This window comes from Lissotriton helveticus, chromosome 2_1 (genome assembly GCF_964261635.1).
Source record: "Lissotriton helveticus chromosome 2_1, aLisHel1.1, whole genome shotgun sequence".
Classification (NCBI taxonomy): Eukaryota; Metazoa; Chordata; class Amphibia; order Caudata; family Salamandridae; genus Lissotriton; species Lissotriton helveticus.
Window position 1 is genome coordinate 1,494,903,465 of NC_136059.1, and position 16,451 is coordinate 1,494,919,915.

The following is a 16,451-nucleotide window of genomic DNA, read 5'->3' on the forward strand; positions in this document are numbered from 1 at the left end:
ATGCAAAAGATTGTTATAAATATTTGGGTGACAAGAAAGGAAAAGAAAAAAAACAAATAACCCACTTTCCAGATTGGAAATATGGTCTGGCGGCTCAGTACAAAAAACTTAAAGCTAAAAGGTGATAGTAAATTCCAACCAAGTTTTGTTGGGCCGTACTCTATAGAAAAATTATCAATCCTGTGACATATATTTTTTTTAAATAACGTTTCCAGTTTACGTTGTTACAAAAGATACATGCATGCAAATCTGTTCACAAGAGGTTACAATGACACTGTCGCATAATCAGCGTATAAAATGAGGATTTCCAATAGGTGCTATGCATGGCAAGGCCAGTACGAAGAATACAATGATGGTATAACTTCAGTTAACCTGGGCCCTCCCCAGAACCCACCCCCCCTGTTCCCCAGCATTTCAATACTCCCGCCAAGAATCAAAGCCTCGGTTGTTTGGGGTGTACCATGATTTGTAAATGGTGTTTGGCACTAGGTAAGTTCAACATATTTAGATTTGTCAACCCACTCCCTCCGGGACGATTCCATCTTCCAACTGAGAGTTGGAGGCCTGCCTTAAATCCTCTACATAGGAAAAATATGGTCCCCAAATGTTGTCTGGATGAGAAGAGCTGGGCATTATGCTGGCATAAATCTCGGTATTTACATTACATTAGGCCAGACTACTCAGCCAACTCTGCACTTTAGGAGCAGGCCTCCTGCCCCAATGAATTGCAACTTCCTTTTTTGTCAGAAGCAGCCCTTACAAAGCAAACGCCCTTACCCCCTTGGGGAAGTTTACCATGTATCCCAATGAGGACACTTTCGGAGTTGGGATGAATGGCAAGTTAATAATTTTCCCCAAAGTGTAGTGGATATGTTTCCATTAAGTCTGTCGCCGAGGACATGTCCATGCAAGATGTGCGACATCAGCTTGGGGTGCAGCGCATTTCAGGCAAGTGTGTGGTCTGGATGGATCTATCCTATGCGCTTTATAGTGCGCTTTATAGGGATGAAGTATACGCAGCGTAAAAATTTAAAATGAAGCAGTTTGTGCTTACTGTTAAGTGAGACTTCTTTAGTGACTACACAACACTTGTCCCACTGTTATTGGGCGGCCCGGGTCTATTTCCAAATCACTGCGGACCTTGTCGTCACTGACAGGCCTCATGTTAGCACAAGCTTTGTACAATTTAGAAAGTAAATGCAACCCCTTCGTGTTCTCAGTTATCATCGTGAGCGGGAGAAATTACTCTGGTTTGATCAGGAAATTAGGCAGTATGGCACGTAAAGCGGACCGAATGCACCCCAGGACAAACCTATCCATGACGCTACTATCTTGGTAGCGTATATCATCCTCTAGTGAACAGGTGTAGCCCTCTGGATATAGGTCTCCCAATTTGGGAATATCGAATGTGGTCAAGGTGCGCTGCACTAGTCGTTCATCCGATATAGGGATCCAGCGAGCGTTCGGGAGAAGGGCAGAAGAGTATAGTGGTGTGGTGCCGGACAGCCCTCTTAGCTTCTCCCATGCCCAGCTCATAGTGTACACAGTTTGTATGTCCTAGGGGTCCCTAGGGATGCACCTGGGCAGAACTGTGGACAGTCGCTCCGGCAGTACTGTCATATAGCTACTGCGTATCCATATACTGTGTTAAGTTAGCATAGGCTTATTAAATGTTTAAACGCCATTTGTTCCTTTTGCTGCTTCTGCACACGACACATAATTGTTGATTTAGCTTTCAACCTAGAAGAGCGTTTTGATTTACATGAGAATAATATGTTATTGCTCTCATATCAGCTTTGCTTAATAAACTATGTCTGTACAGAGAGTGCTGAAGCTACAAGGAAAACACGACACAGAATTGTTGTGAGAACTGATCTCCGCACCTTCATAGACATAACATAAGTGCAGCTCCTGCCAAATTGTGGCTTTAGGCGCGTTTTATATTGCTTTGCTTAGAGCACACAGACACACTTGATGCGGTTCGCATGCAGAGAGCTGGTCGAAGCTGATGTGATATCTTCATACTAGGATCTTGCGGTATGGGCCCGCCCTGCTAAAACCCAAAGAGACCTTCTTAGATATTAATATAATATGCTAGTTAGGGAGGGTGAGTTTTAGGTGTTGTTAACGCTTATTCGTTACAGCATCTTAGTATGCTGTCACCTTTTGCTTTCTATGGACTAGTAACTATGCTGATAACTTTGCTTCTGATAATATGTTTCCTTGTATTATCTAAGATACTGCGTTTGAGAAAACGGCATTAGTAAATAAATATTTCAAATGTGCACGTGTCCTCATTTACTCCACGTTCTGGTTTGAAATGATTGTATAACGAAAGAGTGCTCATGTGTTCCACGTGACCTGAGGTATTGTAAGTTCATGTTCTGGTTTGTCTAAGCATTGGGAGTTTGTTATGACCAATGAGACACTGTAGCTAGCTCGGTAAGGGGATTTTGGTTACTGAGGTGAGTTTTGGGTCACCCTAATTCACTGAGGTTCCAAATCTCTATGCACAGTTCTGTAGGAGAACGGAATCCCTGCGACATGGTGCCCATACGTTGGTGGTTTTATATCATGACACTCGAGTAGTATATCATTCAAACCTTAGCCCCTTCTGTGTCGTTTCCGGAAAACAGTGGAGTCGGACAAACCTACCTATTTTTGAAATAGGTCTTTTCAAGCTTGAATCTTTCTGAAAACGGTTTCCTTGAATTACTACCCAGTTGTGCTACAAAGTTTACTTTGTTTTTCTAAGTTCCTGTGTAATCATGTCCCGGCCTGTGGACATTCCGCAGCATAGTCGCATTGCGGTGCGCAACCATTTGCAGACTTTCCAAGTCCCATTGGAAGGCTTGGCTGTGATTTTGGTGGTGAGTGCGGATGCAGCTTACCCTTACGAACTGTTTTATTCATGGGTGATGTTTCCGGCAGTGGATGCTAATTCTGGTGTGTTACACAACTACACTGCCTCTCCTGTACCGAGTGAATATACTTTGTACAGGGCACTGGAAATACCTGTTGATCATTGGCAGCATCGCGTTTTTTGTTTGGTGGCGCCCTACTCCATTCTTTAACCGCCCCGAGGTTAGGTCCTTTGTCCATCCCAGGCGCAAATTGGCCTGTTTTGGCTGGATTTACCCCTCATCCTCTCTTGTACCCTACCGGAGGTTCGTAGACTACATGTAGTTTCAATTGCCGTGATCCGTGCATTAGTGCAATACATGGGTCGTCATCTCCCGGGTGGGCCCCTTGGGGGTCCGGCTCTTCCAGCAGGACAGGGCGGTTTGAAGCTCAGTCCGGTTATGGTTATGGTCAATGCAGTATTTGGTAAACGCCCCGATGATAGGGATGACTTTCCTTTCTGGCTTGCCGAGAAATTTGACCAACTGGAAGCAGTATTTCCTAATACAACTCCTGGTGATAAACATAGCATCTTGACGATTACTTTACCAAAGGATTTGGCACCCGAACTCGTTGACTGTGAGAACTGGGGGAAAACTTTTGCGGCTGTTTTTGCGAGGTGTTACGGCACCCCATCTATAGCTGTTCTGCCTACGATCATTAAACGTGTTCAAGATGATCACGGACCGGAAGCAGCGGTTGAATTGGGTATGCGCCTGTGTGGCTCTTTTGAGATAGTTTGCGATCTCATACTTGCTAATGTCAAGGGGGAAGGAGTGAACTTTCAGGTGGCTAATGCTTTGGCAGCTATCCCCGATGCCGAGAAACCCCGCCAGTTAGCGAGGATTGTTGTGGCTGCTTATAAAACAGTGGGTCGCACGGGAAACGTGCGTGTCTCCGATGAATAACCCCCTTTTTACTGTGAACAAGCCGGACGGAACGTATCGTTTGGTTTTGGATTACAGGCATTTAAACTCGCATTGCCGTAACTGTGCAGTACAGAATACTCACGGCTCTGCGCTAGTGGATAGTCTTGTGCGTAAGCGTTTTAAAACTACGCTTGACATTTTCAAGGGTTTTTATGCCCATAATTGGACAGTCTTAGTTCCCAATGGACCAGTTTTACTTCAGCCGGGGTCCAAAAACACTTTTGGCGTCTCCCAATGGGCTATAAGAATAGTCCTGGGATTTTCACTGCCCGCATTGTCTCTCTTTTGGAGAGTATCGACCCGGATGCTTGTTCGTATGTGGATGACATTTATCTCACAGACGACGAAATTTGGGGGCACCTGTGTCGCGTCAACATTATAATTTGTAATTTTGCAGACATGGGTTACAAATTTTACTTTGCAAAATCGCACATTGCAGAGTACACAGTGTTGTTCCTGGGCTATGAGCTCAGGAATGAAGGTAGAGGTTTAGCTCCCCACTTCCTGGAGAAATGCGCACAGTTGCGCGCTCTGACAACACTGAAAAAATTACAGTCTTTGCTAGGTTTTTTGAATTTCGGGAGAACATACATTCCGGAATATGCCCAGCGTATCAAGCCTTTGTATGCTTTGATACAACCATCTTTTTCCAAATCATGCTGGCTGCCTGAGCACTCGGACATCTTGCAATCCTTGCAGGCTGATCTGCTAACTTCTAAATTCTTACTGACTCATGATAACCACACTAACCTGGTGATAAGAATAATTCCTGGGACGGTGGGTTTCACGTACCTACGTTTTAATGAAGGAGACACAGTACCTATTGCTTACAAGTCACACTTGTACACTTCGGCCGAAATGCGGTTTTCCACTGTGGAAAAGGTTTTAACAGCTGTACAGATGGCGATTCTTAAGGAACGTGCGCTGTCACAGGGAAAACGCATGTTGGTTGTTACACCCTGCCCTCATTTAGAGGCAGTTACGAAGGCCAGTGTACCAAATTCGAAAGCTTTGCACCCTCGGTGGATTCAATGGGCTGCTTCCTTGACGTCCACGGATGTCACGTTTATTTTTGACGCCTCATTACAGTCGCAGGAGCATGAATTCGTTCATCCTGCTCCTCTGGCAATGCGACCGTTGGAGGACTTCCATTGCATCATTTACACTGATGGTTCGGCGCAGGTTGCGCATGGCTCTAAACATGCCTACGTTTCCGCATGCAGCATTGTGGTCGGTGCCATGGTGAACGATGAGTTCAAGTCCAGAGTAGTGCATTCACAGACTCTAGGGGACTGCACTGCACAATTAGCAGAGCTTCGTGCTCTTTTACTAGCTGTGGAGTATGCAGATCCGAGTGTGACGACTCTTATTGTGAGTGATTCTTACTACTGTGTACAGTCTTACAATGAAAACTTGTTCTTTTGGATTCAGAATGAATTTCGTGATTCCAATGGGTAGCACAATAAAACACAAGATGATCTGGGTTCGAGTGGCTGAGCTTAAGGCTCAACTGTCGCTTGTTTTTGTGATTCATACTCTCGGCCATCAGCGTGTGGGAGTTCACGCTGTCGGTAACTCGCTTGTTGATGAAGCGGCGAAATCAGCAGTGTCTAAGTATTTAGTTGCAGCAGTTACACGGTCCAAAAGTAAGATTGATGATAACATCTTGGCGGCTGTTGCTGCCACTGAGAAGGGAGGTAAACATCCTGCGGGGTTCCCTTCGAAGTACACATACCACTTAAGTCCCGAAAAGGTTCCTTTTGTGAACATACCTGATGTTGGAGAACGTTTAATTCCCAACTCGGATCGCAGGGCTAGCTTGATTACAGCGGCTCATGAAGGTGTGGCGTCTGCGCATGCCGGCGTCTCGGCCACTGTAACTCAATTACAACAGCGTTTCTGGTGGCGGGGACTGTACAAACAGACGCGCGACTATGTCCTTCAATGTGACATTTGCCAGCAGATTAAACCTTCGACTGCTGCGCGTCCGCCACACACACAGTTGTACATATCAAATAAACCGCTAGGTTGTGTTTATTTAATCACTGCGGTCCTTTTTCCTCTGATACTGTGTATAAGTATATCTTAGTAGCAGATGATTCATGCACACGCTTTGTGGGGTTTGGCCCCATCGCAGCGCTGATTCACGGACTGTCATTAGAGATTTGCGTGTCTTTGTAGGAATATTTGCCTGTGGTTCATTCCATTCGGATCAGGGTCCGGCTTTCACCTCTTAGGCGTACAAGGATGCCATGACTTCGATGGGGGTCCAAGTCAAGTTTTCGTCTCCCTACAGACCTGAGGGTAATAGTGTAGTAGAGCGAATGAACCATGACTTAAAGCAATCTTTGATGGCTCGAGTTATAGGCACTGGCAGAAACTGGCTGGCCCACCTCAATGGCATGCAGCGTGCTCTTAATAATCTCCCTAGAAGGTCTCTGGGTGGGCGGACCCCATACGAAATGCTCTTTGGCGTCAAGATGTACGTCCCTGACCTTGATGGTCTAGACCACGGGTACTCATAGTACGGCCCGCGGGCCAACAGCGGCCCGGCAAGCCTTCCCTGGCGGCCCGCGGACCTTGCACATATTGTACCGGCATTTTAATTATTATTTTTTTTTTTAAATAGTGTCTGCCAACACAAGTTGCAGAAGCGCGACTCGGAGACTGCTGCTCTGTGGGGGCCGGCCGGGCGATTCCTGCCGTAGTTAGAGTGGAGCAGGGGCGCTAAGAGGTGAACAACAGAGCCTCATTAACATGTTAGTGGTCTTTTAAAGACCTGTTAATGCGCTCGGTGCGGCTGTCTGTGTGTGTGTGCTCCAAAGCTGTCTCAGCCCGGGCTGACACAGAGGCAGGGTGAGATGACAGAGGGAAAGGGAGGGAGAGGGAAAGAAAGTGAGACAAAGGGAGGGGAAGGGAGACCGAGTGAGAGAGGGAAGGAGGAAAAGGGAAAGGGAGGGTGAGGGAGGGAAAGGGAGTGGCTTTACTGGCTACCCTCAACCAAAGTTAAAGGTTTGGAACAAGAATGAACTATAACTGGTATAGCCTGCAGGATTGGTAAATTAGAGCTGAAAGTAGGCGATAAAGTTATCATGGCAGCATTACGAATTTTAAAATGCTTATCTTTACTCATATTTAACTATGTGAAGTTTAGGAGGGTGCCATGTGCTTTACTGCAGAGTCCCTTGCACTTGAGTCTACTGCATTCAAGATCCTATTAGCTTTGATTCAAGAATAGTTTCTGCCTAATACTAATACACTGGTAATAAATGTGAATTCTTCTTACTGCAGGCAAATTATGGAACAAATCAAGGAGTGCGGAATCCCTGAAGTTGAGACAAAGTGAGGGAGGGAAAGGGAGACCGGGTGAGGGAGTGAGAGGGAAGGAGGGAAAGGGAAAGGGAAAGGGAGGAAGGTAAAGGGAGGGTGAGGGAGGGAAAGAGAGTGACAGTGAGGGAGGGAAAGGGAGGGAGGGAAAGGGAGTGAGAGAGGAAAAGGGAGACAGAGTGAGGGAGTGAGAGAGGGAAAGGGAAACAGAGTGAGGGAGAGAGGGAAAGGGAGACAGAGTGAGGGAGTGAGATGGGGAAAGGGAGACAGAGGGAGGGCGACAGAGGGAGGGGGACAGAGTAAGGGAGAGTGAGAGAGGGAGGGAGAGGGAGGGGGAGAGAGAGAGAGAAAGAGAGCGAGAGAGAGAGTTGTCTGGTGGCTCAGTGGACGAAGGTGTCCGCTGCAGGGACCAGTGATCAACCTCATGGTCAGTTTTTTTTGTTAGTCTAGCCCCGCCCCCTCCCCCACTGGCTCCGCCCCCACTGGTGCGGCCCTTGGACACAAACCACACTGTAAATTTGGCCCCCGAGAGAAAGTTTGTGAGTACCCATGGTCTAGACTGTGTGATTTGCGCCACAATCTTTGACGTAGATGAACATTGCAATGTTTTACAGGATCTAAAAAAGACCAGAGACAGTCTTGCAAAGGAACATTTGCCCTCCACATCGGATGTTGCGTTGCAGATCCCAGTAGTTGGCTGGCTACCCCAAGTTGGTGAACTGCTTCGAGAGAAGATCGATAACAAGAAAGAATTTGGACCTTCCTATCGAGCTCCAGTCCCAGTCCTTGGCGTGAAGGGCACAAGAACAGTCATTTTACCCCCGCTTCCAGGTCGTAAAGAAAACAGGTTTATCTCCATTGACAATGTGAAGATACACAGAGTGGCCGATTCTTCTTAGTATGCCACTGGCGATATCCTGTCCTTCCATTGTGAGAAATTCAGTTTTGGCCACTGCTTCTAATCCTGAAACTGAAGTAGCCATCAAATTACCTGCACTTTCCAGTCCTTTATTAAGTACTTTGCCTGGTACAGACCATGATGATATTGATTACACTTACCCTACTGACTTATCTATGCCTGATCTGCAAAACCGTTTGGCCACTGAATCAAGGTTTTCATTTGACACTGCTTCCATTGCATCGAAGAAACCCTCACAGTTTGCAGTTTATGCCACTTTATTTAAAAAACATTTTTTGATTCCACCTTGGACATATATTTGGCTGGTACTTTTTTCAATTTACCTTTTTATGTCAATTGGTTTTGTGTTTTATTTTTTTTTAATCATCAATGGACACTATGTCGAGGAAAGAACATGCATTCAACATCTCAATGGAACTTTGGCCCCACTTTCCACGTCACATTCTGCACACAGATTGAAAAGAGCCTTGACATTTGTTAACATCACTGCGTGGCCAGTCCTTGATGGTATTGTGTGGGATGCAGTTAGATTTCAAATTCATGGCCCTACAGAAGTTGTTAATGTCCCTAATGTCCTTAGAGTTAACATGGGGGATGTAGTGAAACAAAACATACGTTCTGATGATTGGGATTTTTATGCAGTAGAGAGTTTGTTTTCTGATTTTGAAATACTATGCTGCCTTTGATGCTGAGGATTTGTATTTAGAATATGCTAATTTTGGCGATTTGTTTTGCTTCCAACATTTTGGAATCTCTTACATAAAACTTCTTCCAGAAGGAATGCTGTTAATTTTACGCAATGGGAGAATTGCCCAGCTCCTAAACAAGGCAGTTCAAATACATTTTTGAGAAAGTACACTTATTTTACTGACTTCAATCAGTCCAATCCCGAGTCTTTTTATTTTAAATTGTCCCAGAAGCCGATGTCCAAGGTTAGACTTACCGATACCAAGTTATTGTACTCAAAGTCCTTCCTTGATCAGTTAGTTGTTGGAGGCTACGAGTTGTGGAAGGAAACTATTGACCTTAAATCAGTTTGGGGTTCTAGAGCCTGGCAGGTACAAGGTACTGAGGCTTTGCACCGTGCATGTCTCATCCCAAATCACAATGTTGCATTGGATTGGCTACTTCTAAAAAACTAGATACTCCCACCATCCCTGAATTGGTGGAATATTCTGGCTGGAGTAATTTTACTCAGTTTTCCATAAGGGACTTACAGGCCCTTTTGCTTAATTCATCCTTTAACATTTCCAGTATGGATCCAAAATGTTGGCTGATGTGGCACCGTAGTGCTGATTCATGCCAGCACCGTTTTCTGGGTTTGTCTGATGGCTTTAAACAGGTCAGACCTGATCCCCGTTTTGACATGGTCCATTCTGTCACGACTTATTCAGTGGGCAAGTTATGTCAGAATTGGCTGAAACATTCTACATTGGCTGCGGTAAAACTTCATCTTTCAAAGCTGAATGAGGATATTGATTTAAATGATTTCATAAAAGGCCCGGCTAGTGGTAGATCAAAAACATGGATATATGCTATTGACAATGAAATCTGGAAGACATCACAGGTTGAGGCGGCGACACGCCTTAGGGCAATTGATCAAGCTAATCTTGAGAAAGTGCTTGCAGTAGTTGATAATAGTATTAACATGCTTTCTTCCCGCATTTACACGTTAGATAATATTGTGTCCTCTGTTGTGGATATTGTACAGGATAAAGTATCTGCATTATACCATGGTCAAAATCAATTGCGTTCTATCATGCAATTTGCTTGGACCCTACAGACGTTGAAATCTGGCAAGGTGCCATGACCTACATGAATGTCTCCTCTCTCCTTGCCCCTTTTAATTTGACTGACAAGCAGCGCTTTCTTTCCATGCGAGATGCATCTTTTTCTATGTTACATATTGAGAGATTAGAATCCTTGCCTTTTTCTGTGGCAGAGTCCAATGCTGCAACGTGGCTTATCCACGGTTTGATAACATTACCCTTTGCTTTGTATAAATTTACTAATTGCATGCGATATGTTGCCATAGGTCGATATGAACCCTTAGGTAGTGGTTTCCTTCATGAAGTCTGGTCCCTCCCATTCACTTACAGATGTTTAAAAGATGGACAGGAATTTTATCTGAGTGGGGAGGAGTGTACAGAGACACCTGATCATTCATTAATGTGTAGGCACATACAATTACACGGTTCTTGTAACCAGGACTGACCAAATTTAGCCTGTGTTCTAAAAGGGACACCGGTTCCAGAAATCATCCTGACTTTTACCTTATTGGGAAACGGACGTTATTTACTTTTAAATAATGAAGATTGTTGTGGGTTAATTAAAGGTGTTGCTTATGTGGTAACCGTAACTGAGCGTGTAGTTTGCTGCAAAAATGTACTGTACCCATCCACGCATGGGAACGGGGATGTTTCCATCTGGCCGCGCATCCCAACCTTGACAGCGGAGTTCAATGGCATGAGCAGAATAAGAGCTCTATTGTCCCAAAAAGAAGTGGCCTTGAGTTCAGCTCGAGAAACATTCGTGCTTCACATAGCTAACACCCGTACAGAGGTTCAGGACCTTTTAAATACTGATTTAACGTTGCATTTCAGCGAACTGGTTAATTCAATCTTTAACGCGTCCTCCACAACTGGGCTGGCGCACTTTTTTAAAATAGTTAGCAGCGGTCTCGTGACTTCATTTGAGAAAATATTTGGAGTCATTCCTGCTTTCTTCCATTCTATTTTTTCGAGTTTGTTTGGTGGATTCCCGGTTTTACTGGCACTAGCGGCAGGCGTTCTGGTGATTTTTTGTTTCATTAAATATGGATGCCCTTCATGTGCAAGAAGCCGCGCAGCCCCTCCTGGCGCTGTTTCGCAAATGGATGCTTGAATACTATGGCACACTGCCGCTTGCGACTTTAAACACGGCATATGGATTATCATTTCGATTTTCCTACTTCACCTGTGTCCAGCCTGTGTTTCATTGCCTAAGCTGTGATTTTGACTGGGCCATTGATTTGTGTCTCTGCAGACCTGTTTCTCCTGACGTCGATTTTAATCAGCTGATGGGTCCCGTCGTTACTCACGAGTTGGTTTGTACTGGCGAAAGGATTATGGCCTTAGCAGCGATACATGGACTAATGGGTCCGGGGAACATACTCGCAGCAGCGCAAGATTTCTTGGCACTGAGCTTCCTTAAGAACCCACCGAGTTGTCCTCTGATGGTGATAGAGGCTCTGGTACTAGAGGAACACGTATGTTCTTTTCCACTTTTAAATTGGATGGCTGAACTGTTTTCGGATGAAGACGGTGATTTCATGTTGGAGGCTGTTGCTGCATATTTTGCATATTCAGTCTTGTTCTCAAAACTTTTCATGTTTCGAATCCCGCCATCTTGCTTTTAGCTGGCATAATTTTTGCAACTTTAGGTACACTTTTTTACCTTCCCTGACCTATTGACTTGAGCCAACATGAACGCTTGACTTTTTCAATTTGTTTCATTAAGTCATATAATTTTTTACCCCACAGAAATTTAAAGTATGAACTTTGCTCATCGTTCTTGAACTCTGCTTTCATGAGGAGGACCTTATCTTATCTTATCTTGTCCGTGCTCGGATCATGGGGGGTGTCATATAGCTACTGCTTATCGATATACTGTGTTAAGTTAGCATAGGCTTATTAAATGTTTAAACGCCATTTGTTCCTTTTGCTGCTTCTGCACACGACACATAATTGTTGATTTAGCTTTCAACCTAGAAGAGCATTGTGATTTACATGAGAATAATATGTGTTTGCTCTCATATCAGCTTTGCTTAATAAACTATGTCTGTACAGAGAGTGCTGAAGCTACAAGGATAACACGAAACAGAATTGTTGTGAGAACTGATCTCCGCACCTTCATAGACATAACATAAGTGCAGCTCCTGCCAAATTGTGGCTTTAGGCGCGTTTTATATTGCTTTGCTTAGAGCACACAGACACACTTGATGCGGTTCGCATGCAGAGAGCTGGTGGAAGCTGATGTGATCTCTTCATTCTAAGATCTTGAGGTATGGGCCCGCCCTGCTAAAACCCAAAGAGACCTTCTTAGATATTAATATAATATGCTAGTTAGGGAGGGTGAGTTTTAGGTGTTGTTAACGCTTATTCATTACAGCATCTTAGTATGCTGTCACCTTTTGCTTTCTATGGACTAGTAACTATGCTGATAACTTTGCTTCTGATAATATGTTTCCTTGTATTATCTAAGATACTGCGTTTGAGAAAACGGCATTAGTAAATAAATATTTCAAATGTGCACGTGTCCTTATTTACTCCACGTTCTGGTTTGAAATGATTGTATAACGAAAGAGTGCTCATGTGTTCCACGTGACCTGAGGTATTGTAAGTTCATGTCCTGGTTTGTCTAAGCATTGGGAGTTTGTTATGACCAATGAGACACTGTAGCTAGCTCGGTAAGGGGATTTTGGTTACTGAGGTGAGTTTTGGGTCACCCTAATTCACTGAGGTTCCAAATCTCTATGCATAGTTCTGTAGGAGAACGGAATCCCTGCGACAGTACAAAGTCAGCTTTATGCCGAAGATACGGTATCCTGGCATCAGGGTGAAACTATGCGTGCGCATAACAGCTTTGGGCCATCAGGTAATACAGTTGTAGATACGGTATCCCATACTCCCCTCTGTTGTATGGCAGTGTAAGCACCGGCCAACATGTGGCTGTTTTCCTCCCCAGACCAAACGTGTAAGGTGGGTGCGTAGTGTGTGAAAAAAAACATCCGTGAGGAGAATGTGGATAATATTAAATAGATACAAGAATTTGGGAAGTACCACCATCTTTAGAATAGTCATTCGTCCCGATAACAACAAGGGCATTTGCAGCCATCTCTCAACCTGAGTCTGTGGAGTGCTGATGGCGTGTCCGTAGTTTAAATGAATGATCTGTGTAGTGTCTAGATGGATATAGATCCCCAGGTATTTGACCGAATCTGTTCACCATTTGAGTGGATATTTGCACTCCCATTGTTTCGTGTTTCGGTTAAAGGGAAAATTACCGACTTGTGCCAGTTGATGCCGAGGCCAGAAAAAAGTCCGAATCTGAGTGTCTCTCTGATGAGAGGTTCTAGATTTACCCGGGGTTTCCTGACATAGAGGATTGTGTCACCTGTTTAACATGAAGCCAGAAGAGGGCCCGTGTTAAATTGTAGCCTTCGCTGAAGACATCGTTCTAGAAAGTGTCTAATGGATCCATGGCCAGGATGAACAGGAGAGGGGTCAGTGGCTATCCCTGACAGGTACCACTTGAAAGCCCGAAGGGTCGAGAGAGCATACCATTCAAGTGGAATTTGGCAGTGGGATTGCTGTATAATAAGGCAGTGGTGGCAATAAATCCCATAGGCATGCCCGTGCGGCGCATCACAGAGATGAAAAGCGGCCATTCCAAAGAGTCAAAGGCCTTCTCCGCATCTAGAAGGATTGCAGCAGCAGGGACCTCCAGGTCAATCATGTGAAGGACTGCAAATAATGTCCTCAGATTCATCGTGGTGGACCGATGGGGCACAAATCCAGATTGGACTGGAGATATTATAAACTCCATTATTTGTGACAGGCAATTAGCGATGACCTTAGCTAAGATTTTATAGTCTGAATTTAGGAGAGACAATGGCCTGTAGGACCAACACAGTGATATGTCTTTGCCAGGTTTGGGGAGTAATATAATAACTGCCTTGTGGAGTGTAGGGGGAAGCATCTGTTTCTCCAAGGCCTCATCGTACACCTCGATCAACTGCAGTGCAACTAGGTATTTGTATTCTTTACAAAAGTTGCCAGTGAAGCCATCCAGCCCGGGTTCTGTAGAGTCACGGAGGGTGTCGATGGTACCAAGTACTTCTTTAACGGAAATAGGTTCCGCTAAAAAGTCTTGCATGTGCTTTTTAAGATACACTAGTGCGTTCTCTAACAGGTATTCTTCCTGCGCAGTGTGGTTACTCCCTGCTTTAGTGGTGTATAGTGCGGTGAAATGGTCCAGAAATGCATCGCAAATTTCCAAGGTGGTGGTGAGGGTTTGGTTAGTAGCAGAGTGAATGTCCATGATGTAGGCCTTGCTGTATGGCGGTCTCAGCATCTGCGCCAGCACTCTGCCAGGCCGTTCACCCTCTCCGTATCACCAGAATGTGTGGTATTTACCCAAGTACAATATCTCCCAGTCTGCAGTGTCTCTATATTCAATCAGGAGGGATAGGCACTGTGCCCCCTAGGCAGGGTCTGAGGATTGCATCGAGGTAGCATCTAGGGATGGGATGTCTCGCTCAATGTGCGTCAACGTTGTAATGGAGATCCTTGAGAACTCCGGCATGTCTGGCAATACAGACGCCTCTGATGACTGCCTTAAATTCCTCCCACAAGACATCCCAGGAGTCCACCAAGCCAGTGCTAATTGCAAAGTAGTCCTCAATGGCCTCACATACTTCTGCCTTAAAGAGGTCATCATGCAAAGCACAGCTTGGGAAGCGCCATTGCCACTTAGAACCCTCAGAACGAGGGACTTTCAGGTGTAGCAATATTGGGGAGTGATCTAAATATGTCCGAGGGAGAGTCCTATGCGTGCTAAACCAGTCAGCCACTTCGGGGGACAGCATCTAATAGTCAATTCTAGTCCAGGTGTTGTGCTGACCGGAGTAATGTGTGTAATCTGTAATTGTGGGATTACGCATACACCGAATATATGATAATGAAAATTGTTCACATGGTTTTAAAAGGGCGCGACACGCATGTGGTTTGGTGTCCGTTGTCACAGAAGTGCTGTCCAGCTTGGGGTTAAGTAGCAAATTGAAGTCCCCTCCCACTAATATCAATTGCGGCTCCAACGTCGCCGGTTGGGTGTTCAAAATGTGAAAAATTCAGGGGAGTTAGGGTTTTGGGCATGAACGCACACCAGGGCAGTCATGTGTGCCCCCAAAGCCCCGTGACAATGATGTATCTGCCCTTGGCATCGCGCACTAAGACGCTGAGACTAAAGGGAACCCTTTTGTTGATAAGTATGGCTGTACCCCTGGCGTAGTTGCTATAATTTACGAAGTATCTATGTGCACCCCAGCTTGCACCAAACTGTGCTGCATCTGTAATGGGTAGGTGTGTTTGCTGCAAGTAGGCTATGTCTAAATTATGTCTTAAAAGGTAGTGAAGAACTAGTCTTCTCTTGTGATTGTCGTTGAGACCTTGTACATTCCAGGACACCAGGGACAGGCCAGAGGGGCCCATTGTATTACCCAGCCGAGCCATCAGAGGAACATGTCAGATCAGTCATAGCAAAGAAACGATGTGGAGAAAAGTTTTTTGACAGTGAACATTGTTGCATATAATCAAAAACGGATCAATAAGTCAGTCCAAACCCCCCCACCCCCACCCAACCTCAACTCAACCAGTGCAAGGCCAATCCCGAACGCATAGCAGCACATGAAGTACCAATAGACTTTATATTTAACTGATAATTCCCTAGAACAGTACCCCAGTATGAGTAAGAACAAACCCAACGGATACACCATGGGGGGGTGTATCAGTGCAAGAGCAATCAACCAGCCAAGTGTAACATCAGAACAAGATGGATATCATTTTACCAAACTGTGTTTCATCAATGAGTCAGAAGCCATGAATGGATGTTAACCAGTGCAGCCAGAGAATAGTTCTGCGCTAGCGTCCAAACCACGACTCCCACCTGCCAAGGCTTGACTGTTATTTTGCTTGTAAGTCTGGCAGAATTCCTGTACTTCAGTAGGATTGTCAAAAATGCGGGCCCTGCCGCCCACATCGACTCGTAATCTGGCGGGGTAGAGCATACCATATCTTAGACCAAGGTTCCTGAGTGTGGCCTTCACCACACTGTATTTGCAAAGGGCATCCTGGACCATCATAGTAAAGTCCAGATAAAAGGACAGCTTGGAACCCTGCTAAGCAATATCCCCACGCTCTCTGGCCAGTCTCAACACCGAGTCACGATCACAAAAGTTTATGAGACGTGCAATGATGGGAGTGGCGGGAGACCAGGATTAGGCAGAGGGCCCAAAGATCTCTGCATTCTCTCCACCACAAAGCTAGCAGTGGTATAGGTATACGTTTATTTGCATAGTTAATTAAAACCGTTGCAAAAATGTCAACATTATCAAAAGATAAAAAACACAATTTATATACATTTACAACCCTTTCCTTCATAATTATTAATTTTAAAAGCTTCTTATAAATAAAACAGAATGACATTTTCAATATGAAGCTGCTTTAACAGCAAAATGTATAATTTCAGTCCAGTTGCTGCCACCGCATTCCACACTATCCAGCCAAACTTTTTGCTGACCATTAACAAGCCCTTCTGACCTTGGCGAACCAATCTTT